The sequence below is a fragment of the Procambarus clarkii genome, chromosome 31 (assembly GCF_040958095.1).
Source record: "Procambarus clarkii isolate CNS0578487 chromosome 31, FALCON_Pclarkii_2.0, whole genome shotgun sequence".
Taxonomy (NCBI): domain Eukaryota; kingdom Metazoa; phylum Arthropoda; class Malacostraca; order Decapoda; family Cambaridae; genus Procambarus; species Procambarus clarkii.
The window spans coordinates 28,605,718-28,621,552 of NC_091180.1; the positions used below are offsets into that span (position 1 = coordinate 28,605,718).

At 38.2% G+C, this 15,835-nt stretch overlaps 1 long non-coding RNA gene and 2 other non-coding genes across 6 annotated transcripts; all 3 read right to left on the reverse strand.

Moving 5' to 3' along the window:
- Positions 1 to 113: 113 nt before the first annotated feature.
- On the reverse strand, positions 114 to 6,001 carry LOC138370337 (uncharacterized). 4 transcript variants are annotated; one of them, XR_011230104.1, is made up of 3 exons: positions 5,748 to 5,917; positions 2,148 to 2,392; positions 114 to 712 (listed from the first exon to the last, which is right to left on the reverse strand). It is a non-coding gene; the product is annotated as an uncharacterized lncRNA (long non-coding RNA). The 4 variants fall into 4 exon arrangements; XR_011230103.1 differs by having other exon boundaries at positions 5,744 to 5,917; XR_011230105.1 differs by lacking the exon at positions 5,748 to 5,917 and adding an exon at positions 5,456 to 5,478.
- A 6,618-nt stretch (positions 6,002 to 12,619) lies between these two features.
- Positions 12,620 to 12,735, reverse strand: TRNAL-CAA (transfer RNA leucine (anticodon CAA)). Its single transcript has 2 exons — positions 12,698 to 12,735; positions 12,620 to 12,664 (listed from the first exon to the last, which is right to left on the reverse strand). It is a non-coding gene; the product is annotated as a tRNA-Leu (tRNA).
- Positions 12,736 to 14,486: 1,751 nt separating this feature from the next.
- On the reverse strand, positions 14,487 to 14,602 carry TRNAL-CAA (transfer RNA leucine (anticodon CAA)). Its single transcript has 2 exons — positions 14,565 to 14,602; positions 14,487 to 14,531 (listed from the first exon to the last, which is right to left on the reverse strand). It is a non-coding gene; the product is annotated as a tRNA-Leu (tRNA).
- Between the last annotated feature and the right edge of the window lie 1,233 nt (positions 14,603 to 15,835).

Below are 15,835 nucleotides of genomic sequence, written 5' to 3' on the forward strand. Positions count from 1 at the left end.
TCAAATAACATTAGGAATGGCTACCATTTAAAGGATTAAAGCTCTACAAATCTGCAAGAATCATGCCAAATTCATTATCTGTATGATCCATGTCCAAGCCATTATTGGTCTCTCCTAGTTCTGTTAAGCAAATTCATTAACAGACCATTTTTGAAATTATTGATATTTATAAAAAAAACAGACTTAATACTTGTATAATTTATTTTAAAATGTTAATATAAAATTACTAATGGTAAAAATATTTTTACAATATAGTACAGTACGAAACTTCGTGACTGTTCATATAAAACCTTTCACCTGTATATTACCCTGAAGATTAAGAACTACGTCCCATAGACATTATATTTTAATGAAAACCTTATAGTTGCTTGATATTTGTTCATCCACATTACAATTTCATCTTAAGGAAGTAAATCATTTACAGCAAATCTTATTCTATAAATTATTGAAAATCTTAGCAAAAAAAACACAAAAGCAATATAAACAAAATATAAACACTAACCTGGTAGGCTCTGATAATGCCTTGCACTGCTAAGTGGTCATCAATAATATTATCTGTGACCGGTGTACCACTAAGTGCAGGCGTCATGGCTGGAGCTATGGATGCGAGGGATACATGATGCGGTGAGGGATCGGCTAGTGAAGGTGGTGCTGTGTATGCTTCTCCTGGACTTGCACCAGCAGATGCATTTCGGAAAAATGTATCCCACGACTGAAAATAAAATTAAATGTATTTTTTCTGAGGGGGGGGGGGATGCTCTTTCACTACTTATGAGAGCAGACAATTCTAGGAAATGTTAAACAATGAATACTTGCTAGATTATTAATGGCAAAGGTGACCAATAGCCAAGAAATCAAGCACTGCACCAAAGAGATTGTTACCAAAGAGTAAAGAAACATTTCCTTTCACTTCATAGTTTGATAATTTAGCAAATATTTTATACATCTTGCTCTTTAGAAAAATATAAACCATGCCATTTGCAGCAATTATTGCCCAATCAGCACAAACATGTACAGAACAGTACGGTAATACTGAAAAAGATATTAGATGATAGGCTAGAGGTCAGGCATCATCAAGTAGCATGACACTCATAATCTGAAACTAACAGATCTGGGTTTTGCAGTCAAACACATGAAACAACTTTAATTACCTTCAGCACTTCACAGTTTTGCTACATAATGTTCCATCAAACACACTTTAAAGTTTATACTATTTTTGCCAAACAGGGTATTTTGAGTTGCCCTTACCTCAGCTTCTCTATCTCCTACAGTTGAATGCTGTATTGTCTAGCATGGTTACACTCTTGGTGAACACTTATTTACCCGGTATGTAAATATTACCATCAGCATAATTAACAAATGGTAACAAATAACAAACGTTTAATTTAGTTTCTGCTATTATGACTAATTTAATGACCAGATAAGATTTCACAGAATAGGGGAAAATACCCTCAACAAGTGAATTAATATAAAACTGAAAAGATAATTAATCTATATCTAAAATGGCACAGATGTTAATTAAAGATGTAAGGGAGGAATAAGAAGTTATAAAGAGGGAACATTACAGGGTGGAATGAGACAGCAGTTAGACTAGAGCCAAAAAGACTTAGTCATCAATGAGGGCTTAAAACAATTGCTTTACCGCCTTTCTCTGCACTGAACTCGTGCACAAAGCAAGTATAACCTTACTGTACAAAACCTACTGCATACTCAGATCACAAATTTATTCTTAAGCACAAAAGGACAATTAACTGCAAAGAGCAGAACATCTCTGCTCTTTCATACCACTAGTATCAATTATATGAATGCCTGCCTTGAGTTTTCTCTTCAATAGAAATTGGGGTTGTCATATATATATTACAAAACATTAAGGAAAATGCCTACTATAAAACCAAACAAAGTGCAATTAGAATCTTAATCAGATGAGAACAAGAGAATTTTGATTTGAAGAGTGGAACAGCTGTAACAATACTTTAAGCCCCAGGTGAAAGCAATGGAATGTGGTGCCATTCAGTGTTTGCTGGGATTTGGTGAACATGGGAATATTTAAGCCATGTAAGAAATGCCAACTTATTTTATAACAACATATGAGGAATATCTAAAAGTTGTGAATAAAATTTCAAGTTTAAATCTAACATGTAACTTACCTGATGTACACTTTTAGGATCATGAAGCCAAGCAGTGTACATTTCTTCTACATAATTTGAAGAAGAGCCATTTAGGAAAGGTTCTGCAGCAAGTGCTGTCGGAGGGGGTGGAGCTGAAGCTTTTCCTCGTACACCACCTATAAGCCAAGCTTGTACTGTTGTTACAGAAGACCCTGGTGGTACCCGTGACAATAAATGTGACAATACACGTGCCCTATTCATTGTGATGAGGGTTCTGGGTTATGCTGTAAAATGACAAAAAAAAAAAAAATTAAATGCAATAGAAATAAAAAATTACAACACCAGTATATTAAAATTTAACTGAAAGAATGTTGTGTCCAACTTATCAGCAAATTATGCTGTAGTGACAACATTATATACAAGATAAAACTAATTATAAATATACTATACAGAAAGGGAGTACAGTTCCACAAATAATGAACTATCTCCTCTAACATGGCCAAACCCAGAAGGTAAATGAATGGTTAGTCAGTCTACAGTTTACATTCTAAGTTTTGCTATTTTTCCACTTCCATAGGGTTCAGATATCAAATTATTTAAGAGACTCGTGTATTTGTAGAAAGACGTACGCTATCTCTAAATTAACAGAAAATGTCACCACTGCAGGCAATAAATAATGCTATGCTATTTTGCATATTAAGAAAACTTAATGGACATCTGGGCTCAAAGAACGAGTTGCCAAACATGTCTGTCAAGCTTTAGTTTCTAGAGACACCGGGTAACCAAAACAAAAAAATACTATTTCCTAGACATGTACAGAGCTGAACATCTTAGAACCAGGTACAGCATTTGCTGCTAGGTAAACAGTGGTGTCAGGTAAAAGGCAACATGATCAACCATCAATGTCTTTTTAGTTTTATGTACACTGTTTTACTGTTCCTTTAAACAGTACTGTACTCCTATTACCCTGTAATCTACTATACCTTAGAGTAATATTTAAATGGTGAACAATATAATAAAAACACAATTACAATTATTACCGAGGTTCAAAGTAGAATTTTTACAAAGCACTATAGGTAATAATTTTTTTTAAGACGCTGCTAATTGCGTGCAACATTTCAGGCAAACATAAGATTAATGAATGTGTTTAGGTAGTCACATTTGAGGGAAATACTGTACTTGATAGTACGAGATGTAATTTAACATACATTTATAACAAAATTAAGAAACTAAGCAAATGATTGCTTCATAGTGGTAATGGTAAAGCATGCAGACTATGTTTAGATTAAACAGCTTTTGTAGTAAATATTAAAATATATTTGCAGGATTTAACACTGACAATAACAATTGACAATTTGAAAGAAATAAGATTTATGCTACTTGGCGTGGCAGATAGTACATTTCCATCTTGTCTAGCAAAGGAATATGGGTTCTTCTATTCAGGTTCCTTTATCCTAATATATGGGAAATGATTTTAAATTTTTTTCTTGTTACCTTTTATTTTATTTATTTTCCACAAGTTTACACACAAGTTTATTTTAGCCATTTTTATCATTTATATAAATAATTAGGATCAAGGTTTATAATAAACTGTATACTGTATAAGGAGGCAAATTCTAATTTCTGATCATATTAGGTTGCAGTTCAGTACCATCACCTCTGGCTTGGTTTAGTTACCGATTGTTGTGTAAACGGATTATGTTAAATAGTTGGGTCTTGTCATCTTTTAGCTACATGCTTGTTAAAATGAATAAAACTTGTGGAAAACAGCATTTATGGTATTGCTTGCAGTAAGGCACTAATGTCTCCATACTGTTTAGTTACATATTTTACAATAAAGTTAATTACCAATACATTATGGTGGTTTGCTATTACATTATTAACAAGTGTTGCCAAATAATATTTACAGTTTTGACCATTAAAGTGATCATTATTGCTAGATAAAAATATTAAATTCAGTGTCAAAACTTGATTGCTTGCACTATGTCGGATTAATGTACGATAATGAACTTCTTAATAAATGTTAGAGAAAGCTTACTACTTTACAAAGTTTGGAAATATACAGCATACATTGTACTATAATGAAATAGTAAAAATTAATAATTGTCTAGAAAATACTAAATTTAAGTAAGAGAATATTGCACATGAAGCTAATAAGATGTGACAGACTAACAGATACAACTTGGTAATGTTCTCCCTTGGTAAACTACTCTATACCCACATAACATTTATTTATTTATATACAAGAAGGTACATTGGGTTAGAGAATACATAGCATAGTATTTACAATCTTGTAAAGCCACTAGTACGCGCAGAATTTCGGGCAGACATTAACATTGATTAATTACATCTGGTAAATATGGGTTAAGAGATCTTCCCTGCTCCTTGACCGCGAGGCTATAGTGACCCGACTCCTCTCGCTAACCATCGAGACTTTCTCCACATACTATACAGAACTGTGTATGGAGAAAGTATATAGGCTGGCTTACTCCATATACATCTATTCAACAGAATTTCAAGAATTGGAAAGTAACATTTAAATATTATGCAGAATGTAAATTATATATAGCTAATCTGCTCATCCTGAACAGTTTTTTCCATTTAATAAATTATATCAGAAAAGCCTCAATATCCTTGTGTAAGAAAATGTACACCAATGACTGAATTTAAATACAAAAACTATATGTATCAAGTAGTGACCAGCTGAGAGCAAGTCTGGTATTACCCGTGATGGCACATCTCCAACCGTGATCGTCATGGTGCCAAGATGCTCCACCACAAGCCTCTTACAGTTGCCAACACCAAGTCATGCACATGCATAGAGGACTCTACATTTGTCCATGCAAACCTATGCCCATGTAACACAAACGAGGAACAACGGGTTCAAGCTCAAGCCATGAAGGAGGACAGAAAACAGGAGATGCTTTTTCACCCACAAGGTTTTAAACACTTGGAACCGCCTACCCGCAGAGGCCGTAAACGGCAAAACTCTGCTCGATTTTAAAATACAGCTGGCAAAAAATGATCAGGGCAAATGAACGGGAACCGTTTATAAGCCTTCGGGTTCCTGTCCTCATCGAGGCCACTAATATTATTGGCCTCGGGTAAATTCAGGTGGTTCACCTTGACATTACTGCTGTCCAATACAGTGCTGGTTTCAACAAAAGGCTATTACATCTAACTACACAAAAGCAGAACCTAAATATATTTACCAACAAACATTGCCCATCTCTCAGCTTGCTGCTAACCTAACACACCAACCACTTACGGGGTAGACCAATCCAACTGGACTAAACCCAACCGAACCAAACCCAACCCAACCTAACCTAACCAAACCTTAGACTGACCCAAGACGTTCACGAGGCCCAGAGCAGCATCTCAAGGAGGTGGGAGGAGGGTACAGAGAGGGAGAGACAGGTGTGAGGGCCCCGAGGTAAGGTAATGGTAGGAGAACATTACGCAAGAGTGCGCGCGGGGCCGCCACCCATCCCCACCTCCTAGCCTTTCACCCCGGGGTCCTCCTGTCCATGGCTGGCCGCCTCCACACTTACCAAGCCCCACACACACACACACACATGTAGGCAACACAACCGGCATAAGAGGGCCGTCTCCTCACGTTTGTGACACTTGGATACCTGCCAAAGGTGTATTTACGGGTGCGTGTTGACAACCGTCAGCTGGTTACTCCTCCCAGTTTCTCTTTTTCCGCTATTACACTACTGGGTTTTATCCACTCGAGCTATAACGCGTGGTTACCAAGGCACGCAGGTGAGAAGTGGTTAATAAGGAAGTGGATGACGGTTGAGGAAGAGCAGTACTCACATGTTCGCAGCACGAGGTCTTCCCTCAGACTGGCGGGAGGAGCCCCGGCCTCACGCCGTCATGACAAACTTGACACTCCTCTATGTGCTTATAAAAACTAACCTTGGCTTGCTTATTTACCTTCAAATCATTCATATTCTTTATTTAATGAAAACCTACCTTTCGATTTGTTTTATTTAGGCCTTAGCGACGTAATAAAGAAAACATCAGCTCTCTCTCTAATATGACTCTTACCACTATAGTATTGATATTAAGCGTATCTTATTTATGTAAATATGGCAATACTGTGCCTTTGAACTTACAATAAAATGTACTAATTAGCATTAAAATAGACAGGAAAAGTTTGTGACGAAATGCGGTTACTTTTAGCCCAAGTTGGGGTTAACAAACATGGCGGCTTGGCGGGCGATTTAACATACTTCATGAGTTCATATATTTGGCACTCCATTCATCTTCATCATCTCCAGTACAACACTGAGATCTGAGTTCCAGAATTTGCAGACCTTCGAACACTATATAAACCTAAGGATTATCGAGTTTAAAGACTCGTATAATGCCATACAAGTAGGCCAACCTAGAAAAAATAAATATACAAAATTTATATTGCTTCACAATACACTCAGAGGCCAGAAAGCACGAGTTTAATGAGCTATGACATGTTTAGAACCGATAACTATATGTACGGGCAACATAAAACATCCACTAGAGTGTGACATTGTAATTGCTAGAATTAGGCTTGGATATCGATATCTATATGGCAGTGGCTGCAGGTAATGAGTCCCCCCAATGGTGAACATTCCAATTGTAAACTATGTGAACAAGAGTTAGGCCATATTCTCCATCACTATATCTGTGACTGTCCTGTTATCAATGATTTCAGACCAAATGGTATGAGGTACTTTGAGCTCTGTAACTGCTTCAAACACTCGCGAATACTGGAAGATATTCTTGTGCTGTACCCAGATTTTGCTAGTGCTGACTAATAGATCAGCCTCATGATCTCTCCTGATTCCATGTATGACTAACCAACCTGTTATATTATACATACGAATCACATTTATATTTACGAGTTTAGTCATGTTTAAGTGTACTTTTAAAATCTAATACTCTTATATAAAATTAGACTAATTTAAGGTAGATCAGGCGGTTTAGCCTTAAGTTATATCAGGTCAAATAAATTAAGCGACACTCGGGTTGGTATATACATTAGAATTAATATTTGTTTTATGGGAACACAAATATTACCTCTATGGGGTCTAAAATCAGATACATCAGGTAGATATGGGGATATCAATTTAAATACTTATAACCAGTTTTGTATCTCCACTTCGTTCTTTTTCATATAGAACAGGGTAGCAGTGTGCACACTTTGGTTGTACCTCAGCTTAATTTGTTAATTTAATTTGTTAATGCCCGAAACGCTATGTGTACTAGTGGCTTTAGGTATAATATGTACTATCTATAAATCCAGCATTATGTTTGTAAATCAACTATGTATGTACTTTCCTGAATAAAATTTATTTTACTTTACTTTACTAATAAAAAAACACGATCGCTTATCAGATAGAAAGAATAAAAGACTAGTTATCTATTCTCTATCTGGATAAAAGATATCTTTGTAATTTGGCTTCCCACAAAGGTAATATTTGGGACCCCATAGAGCTAATATTTGGGTTCCCATAAAACTAATATTAATTGTAATGTACAGTATATATATCAAACCCGAGTGTGGCTTAATTGACCTGATATAACTTAAGACTAAACCGCCTGATCTACCTTAAACTAATCTAATTTTATATATGAGTATTAGATTTTAAAAGTGCACTTAAAAATGACTAAACTCCTAAATATAAATGTGATTCGTATGTGTAATATACTGCAATAAGTATAGTAGTATGGTATAGCTGCAGGTGTAAAATATAAATATTTACCAACTATCCAATCATATGTAAGTCCATCTCACCAAAATCTAATCAGACAGATTACTTACTCCTAATCACAATACCAAATTACACATAAATTGCGCATGGTCTTAACTATGTCTCAGGAATGACGCACTAATCTTATATACGTTGTTGAGGATCATATCAAAATACATATTTCATGTTTAACAGTTACACATATAGGTGGTAGCATACAACAAACACATTACAAATTACTAGACTGTGAGCCAACGCTGCTGTAAATTCCGGTACCGCAAGTAGCAATACTGTTATGCCAGCCACTGCATGCATTCTCCATCGATAGAGCCGCCTGTCGATCGGTCGCTACTTACCATGGTCGATATAACGAGTATGACTCTTATATGTTAAGCTTGGAGAAGCTTCACTCTTGACTGCCATAGACATGGTGAACAGTAGCCAGAGAGACATCATATAGGGCAAGCTGTCTGATGACTGTGGAAAATAAACAGTAGAGTATATGACGTACATATATATATGTCCCTTATAGGTAGAGTGCTGAGAAATCTTGGGCCCTTAATTCTGATAAAATTGATCTCAATATACATATGACACCTCTGGTTTTCAACGGGGGCTATGTTTGCACTTCCTGCCATACCTCCTGGTATCACGTAGTTATTTTCATGTTCAGATTTGGAACCTGTGCCTCTAATATTTCCCAAGTATATATTATTACGTATCTATCTCGTTGAGTGGATTCTGGCCGAGTACCAATAATTTTTTGACCAAGGAGTCATAAACGGGTCGGTGTCCGCCCTCTTGCTGTAACACTTAGGTGCCCGAGTCGACCGAAGCAACGGGTCGATTAAAGAACCGGGTCGACCCAAGCACCAGGTCGACCCCGGCACCCAAGCACCGAGTCGACCTTGGCACCCAAGCATGAGATATGAGATAAACCCGGGCTCCGAGCACTGCATCGACCCAAGGTCGATCGACACGCGCACTGGGTCGACATGGGAACCGGATCCATCCAAGCACCATGTCGACCGGATGGACTCCGTCACCCTAACAACGCCAAATGCCCCCATACAATTTTAACAGTTAGAAAACAAACTATATAACGCCGGTGAATGATGTGAACCTAACTCCGGCTGATAGATGAAGACATGGGGGGGTCTAGCACTCACTATCTTTCAGGCACGTGTCCTGGGAACATACTTCATCGATTGACAACCAGTATGTGTCGGGGAACTCTTCGCGCTCTCTCACCACCAATTTCACTAAGTCTATTTCTTTTGTTTTGTGTTGCAGTTGCAACCGGCACTGATGTCGAGAGAAAAGGTAATTCACAGTAGATCAGACATTTACTACCACAATTACTACAAATGCATGCCTTCACCACACAAATGTCAGTAGACTGACGGATCTCTGATACTCTCCAATAATAACAACGTAACAATATATTCATAATCCTTCATTAGTTACAAAACAACATGGATGATTAGGATGCAATTGGTTAAGCGAAGAGCTAGTTCCCTTCCCCCAACCCTCACAGTCTCTTATATCTAAACCCACTCACAACCCCACCCCCTGGCTGGAACTTGCCTTAACACACGACACAATGGCAATGAAGCTCATGCCTGGTGCTTATAAATGCTGATGAAATGTCAAATAAACATATGAATTCAATTATAGGATTGAGGGCCCAAATATTATAAATTAAAATATCTGGAATTGTTATTAATGAATTATTGCCCAGAAAATATCAGGTAGCATGGAGAGTAATGAAATGAAAGTAGAGAAAACGTTGCTAACAATGAGAGACATTAATAATGGCCAGATTGACTGGGAAACAACGAATGGATCTGAGAGAGGGGATAAGAGAGAGTAAAGATTATAGAAGTAGGAGAAAGAAATTTCCTAAAGCAGAAAGTTTGAGATGAAATATAGATACGGACTGCAGCTAACCTAACATAACACAGAATGAAATGAACATAGCGAATTGATTGCGAAATGCCAATGTGGGGCAGTGACTTCTACGTTATAGTCTTATGAATATGTTGTGGTGATGAAGACTAGACAGAAAACAGAGGAAACACCGAAGCCTAACATTATATAAACAGGAGTACCGGAAGGTGAGATAATTCCCAGTGAGAATACATGGAAAATAAAACTCGGGTGAAATACAACACAAGACATGACAGACTACACTGTAATTATGATTATCATTTATAACGAGAAAATGCTTCCCATCCACACCGATAATTTTATTTTACTTAAAAACTCTGGCACAAGGGACAGGTGCATGGCGTATTAATAACACTAGGGAACTTGCTTGTACATGTACCACCATACATATCTTGAAAGTTTCAAGACGATACAGGAAGGTGTTCACCACAAATTATGGAAAGAAAACAAGGGTTCGGAGAGATGTATATGATATCTCTCTGGGGATATCCTATGATAACACCCAGAACGTTGAAGAGAGGATTCACATCCGACGGTTACTGGTCAAGATATACCGGGTTCAAGAGCTGGAGCTCCGCTGGATGAGCACATACATACATGTACACGCCCCTCACCACACTCATCCCATTCCTCACCATACTAACTCATCAAGCATAAACTAATACGTCTCATTTTGTACACTATGGTCCCCAATGTACAAATTACTGTGAAAAGTATCGACTCACAAATATCCAAGTTTTCTATGGGTACGTAGGTTACGTGGATGGGTTGCTTGGATTAGGTTAACACTTTGTATTTTGTACGTTGTGGCAAATCAAGAGAACGGGCAGGTCTTTGAGTGTATACTGGTTTGCGCCACTATTCCTCCCTTCCCCCCCTTCCACCACCCAACCCACCACCTCATTCCCTCCTCTGGTAACCTCCAACTCCTGCCCACTAGCATCCCAACTATTCCCCTCCCCAGAATGCAACCCACCATCCCCGCCCCAGCCAAGAGTGTACGGTCTAAAACGAGAAAAGTTTGTACCCGTTTACGTCATCGCTACTCTTTAAACATACCTATTCTAGCCTAACCTAACCTAGCTTATCTTAACCTAACCTATCTTAACCTAACCGAGCCTAACCTAACCCAACCAAGCCTACCAAAACCTAATCTAGTCTAACAAAAATTGAAGATAAAATGTTGTTTTATATATGGTGTTCAAGAGGTGTGATGTCACTATGGCGCCATTTTTTTTCAAGACGGTACAGATTTTAGACCCTACTAATCCAAGGTTCTCCCGTTTCCCACACCGGTTGATGCATACCAAGAATATATTAGAATACCCATGATCCAAATGCAGACGATGAGTCACAATAACGTGGCTGAAGTATGTTGACCAGACCACACACTAGAAGGTGAAGGGGACGACGACGTTTCGGTCCGTCCTGGACCATTCTCAAAGAATGGTCCAGGACGGACCGAAACGTCGTCATCCCTTCACCTTCCAGTGTGCGGTCTGGTCAACATGATCCAACCTATCCTCAAGGAGGCGATCTGCTCAAGAGAATGGATTGGGAAACGACTACATAATTAGTGCAATTGTCTACTCTATCCATGCTATCTATAGCTATAGTGTAATCTATAGCTATTATCATCTCTCAGGTTTCATAACGTTTGGTTACATTAATATGTAACACTTGAACAATAGCTCAAACCTGAAAGCCTATGATTAAAGGAAAGCTGTCTTCTGTTCGAAATTGGAACACTTCCTCTTATTATATTTTTAATATAAAATACTTTCGTTATACGAAGCTTATCAGTCTTGGTGCCATCAGACTTTGTTATCAGCACTGATAGCTGGCCGGATGGCGAGGGCCTAAGTCTAGTCATTGACTCACCACTAACACCTAAGGCTTCTGGTGTAGTCTCCTTGTAGTAGGCTTCCAGTTTGCAGCCTACGATGTTAGTAGGCTTTCAGAGCCCAGTTTACGTTGTTAGACGGCTTCTAGTGTCCGGCCTATATGTTAGTAAGCCTTCAGCGTGGAGCCTATGATGTTATAGGAATCCATTGTGGAGACTTATGTTGTTTGTCTAGCCTTTAGTGTTGAGCCTTGTTAGGAAGCTTCCATTACTCACCTAGTTCGGTGAGACTACGTTATTGTGAGACTACATTGTTGTGAGACTACCATTGTTGAGACTACTTTGTTAGTAGGCATCCAGTGATGAGCTCACGTTGTTAGTAGACTCCTAGTTTGAGCTCACGTTGTTAGTAGACTCCTAGTTTGAGCTCACGTTGTTAGTAGACTCCTAGTTTGAGCTCACGTTGTTAGTAGACTCCTAGTTTGAGCTCACGTTGTTAGTAGACTCCTAGTTTGAGCTCACGATGTTAGTAGGCTTCCATTGTTCACCTTACGTTGTTTATAAGTTTCCAGTGTCCAACTTACGTTATTAGTAGACTTCCAGTGTTCAACTGACGTTGCAAGTGCTTCAATTGTATACTGTAACACAAAGAAACCAATTGTAGATATTGCCTTCGGGTCAACAGTAATAAATAATGTTCAAAATCGAATATAATAATCTTACGCCAGCACGTCCTTGTTTAGTGCAGTACAAGGAAGAGTCTGACGTTTAAGCACAGCTGGAGGCAAGAAGGTTTCTATGGTTACGAACTCGGCAAGGGATGGTTCAGGTGAGGTAGAGTATACACACCTTTACATGTACAGTATATAAATGTCAGACGCTTGTTACATATAAGACATGTGCTTACCTACCTTGAGGTGATTCCGGGGCTTAGCGACCCCGCGGCCCGATCGTCGACCAGGCCTCCTCGAAAACGATGTCAGAAGTGGGATTCGAACCCACGCCCTCAGAGAGGACCAGAATGCCCATGGCCCTTCTATCGGAAGGGAAGTTACCTTGAGTCTGGCGCCTTAGACCACTCGGCCATCCTGACATGTCCAATGTACGTGTCCGTGCTACCAAAGACTGCTACCAAAATATACCAATAATAAATATATATATATATATATATATATATATATATATATATATATATATAATATATAATATATATATATAATAATATATATAATATATAATATATATATATAAATATTTATATATATATAATATATATATATAAATATATATAATATATATATATAATATATATATATATATATATATATAATATATTATTATATATATATATTTATATATATATATTTATATATTGTTGAATATAACCGAAAGGGTAAGATTAATAATTCTAACACGAATCTTCTCAATATTTCTTACGTTTTTCTTCACTGTCGAGGGTAATTGAAAAATTAACTCTCCAAAATTAATTTTTTTTACAGATTCGTGTTAGAATTATTAATCCTACCCTTTCGGTCATATTCAACAACATATGTTTACAAGAAAGACTACTACCAAAATATAGGGTGGTAGCCATGGTGTTCACATACAGGGTACGAGTGGCAAGGTCCTAATGTCAACAAACAGCACGTAATAAGGTCTTGATGCGTATACATAACTTGTGGCTAAATACCGATTTTTACATGTAAAGTAGCGGCAAGATTCACACGTTAACTAACAGGCTTTGGAGTATATGTCTTGGTTTTTAAGTTTATGTATAATGCGCAACATGTGGCAGAGCTCTGGTTTGTTTACATATACCACGTGGCGGGGATTCTAATACTTATCTGCCGTGACATGGTTTTCTGTTCATAATCTTCATCGGAAAAAGAGAATATATTTGTTTATGACTGCCTAGAGTAGTAGGAGTAAAAGGAGTTTGTGGCTAGCCTCTCCCAATTTTACAAGATAACACATGGGGATATGTGTCATAGGCTAGTTAGTGTCGGGCCCAGTGGCACTGTTTAAGAAATATCGGCATTTAAAGCGACCCCCTGCGATGTTCATGACGTATAAAATCGGGAATGACAATCCCGTAGAGTTTTTTCAATGTCGAGAACGATACAGATGTTAATTATGAGGGAAGGAGAAAGGTGCAGAGGGTGGGAGAGGAGAAGGAGGGTGGTGAAAGAGAGTAACGTGTCTATGAAAGACATGTTATAAGTGGGATTCGAACACACGGCCTCAGAGAAGCCTTGAGCTGGCACCTTAGACTACTCCACCATCCTGACTTTTTTTTAGTTCATATACAGGAGTTCTTACATTCTTTCTTCTACAGCCAGTAGCACGCGTAGCGTTTCGGACAAGTCCTTTATCCCATGTTCCCCGGAATATGACTTGCCAAATCGTTTAACATCTAGGCACTCATTTTATTGTTGGGTAAACAGAGGCTACAGTTAAGGAATGACGCCCAGTCAATCCTTCCCGGCCAGGATACGAACCCAGGACAAAGCGCTCGCGTAACGCCAAGCGAGTGTCTTACCACAACACAACGGGGATTATCAAGTGATTGGCATATGTGCTATTTTTGTTCCTTTTAATGGTGAGGTGATTCCCATCATGCTGAGGGCCCCATGACGGTCATGCTTTGTGAGGTGGTGAGGGCCGACCTAGTAAAGTGGTGAGGGGCCCCCACCTTGTGAGGTGATGAGGGCTACATCCCTGGTGAGGTGGTGACCACCCTTACCTAGTTGTATAGTGATGCCCTGCATTGTGAGGTAGAGATCCTAGAGTAATACGCAGGTATTCCAACAAACGAAAAGCTTTTGTCAAGTAAGAAAAAAACAATGTCAGAAGTGGGATTCGAACCCACGCCCTCAGAGAGGACCAGAATGCCCATGGCCCTTCTATTGGAAGGGAAGTTTCCTTGAGTCTGGCGCCTTAGACCACTCGGCCATCCTGACGTGTTACAATTGGTCCATACGCAATTATCACAAATTTGACGTGTGTATATAATGTATTGTCATTATGTAAAAAATATTTGTATTATCATGATAATCAGGCTACAGTAACATTAATTAGTTATCTCCCTACAGTTCTAGCATATGGCGAGCACGACCACCACGCTATTATATAATAATAATAATAATAATAATAATAATAATAATAATAATAATAATAATAATAATAAAAATAATAATAATATTTGATTTAGGAAAAGTACATACATAGTTGCAGTTACAAACATTCTGATTGATTTATAGATAGAGCTAGTAGATACAATACCTAAAGCCACTAGTGATGTAACGTACTCTAGCTACAGCTGCCCTCTTGCCCTCACCCATCCAGTTCCTGGCCATATATAACGGCTCTTAACTTCACTGAATGACACAGACATTTTCGGGCCCTACTGGCGATCTATAGATTCTATAGATCGCTTATTTGCGGATTACAAAATTGGTAATGAATGTAGAACGTGAATAAACATAATTTTATTTAAATATAAATAAACTAATTTTATAACGAAATAGCACACAAATTGATGGTGTGTGACAACAATTGAAGTTAACAATGCGCTCATAGTCGACTTCATTTGGCATCTCCCGCCACTAGTTTTCGTATTTTCTTATAAAATGAGCTTATTTTTCAGTACAATTATGTTTGTTCGCCTTCTACATTCATTATATATATTATAATACTAAATTATGCGCAATTTCTTCTTTATTTACGTAATTGTAATTAGTTCTGGGTAATTCAACGGACCTTCAGTTAGGGCGTCCTCTTTGTTCAATGGCACTTTAAATTATTGTGTCCACTGGCGCCCTCATCTGTGTCCACTAGCACACTCTTCAGAAGGAGGTGAGAAAGTGGTGAAAGGGCAAGCTGCATGGCTCACTGACACAGTTCAGTCACTGAGCGTATTCCATGTTGCAGCGTGCAACCCCATTGTGTGAGGACAACAGCTATCACTGCAACAGGTGAATAAAGTGGTGATAAAGGTCCCAACCGGCGCTCTGCTGCCTCCAAAACCGACCTGGTATATAATTCATATATATGGGTTAACCTTTGGCACAGCGACATTCAGACTCAAACACTGTAGATATTATAGAGCCCAGTAGGCTCAGGAATCTGTACACCAGTTGATTGACGGTTGAGAGGCGGGACCAAAGAGCCAAAGCTCAACCCCCGCAAGCACA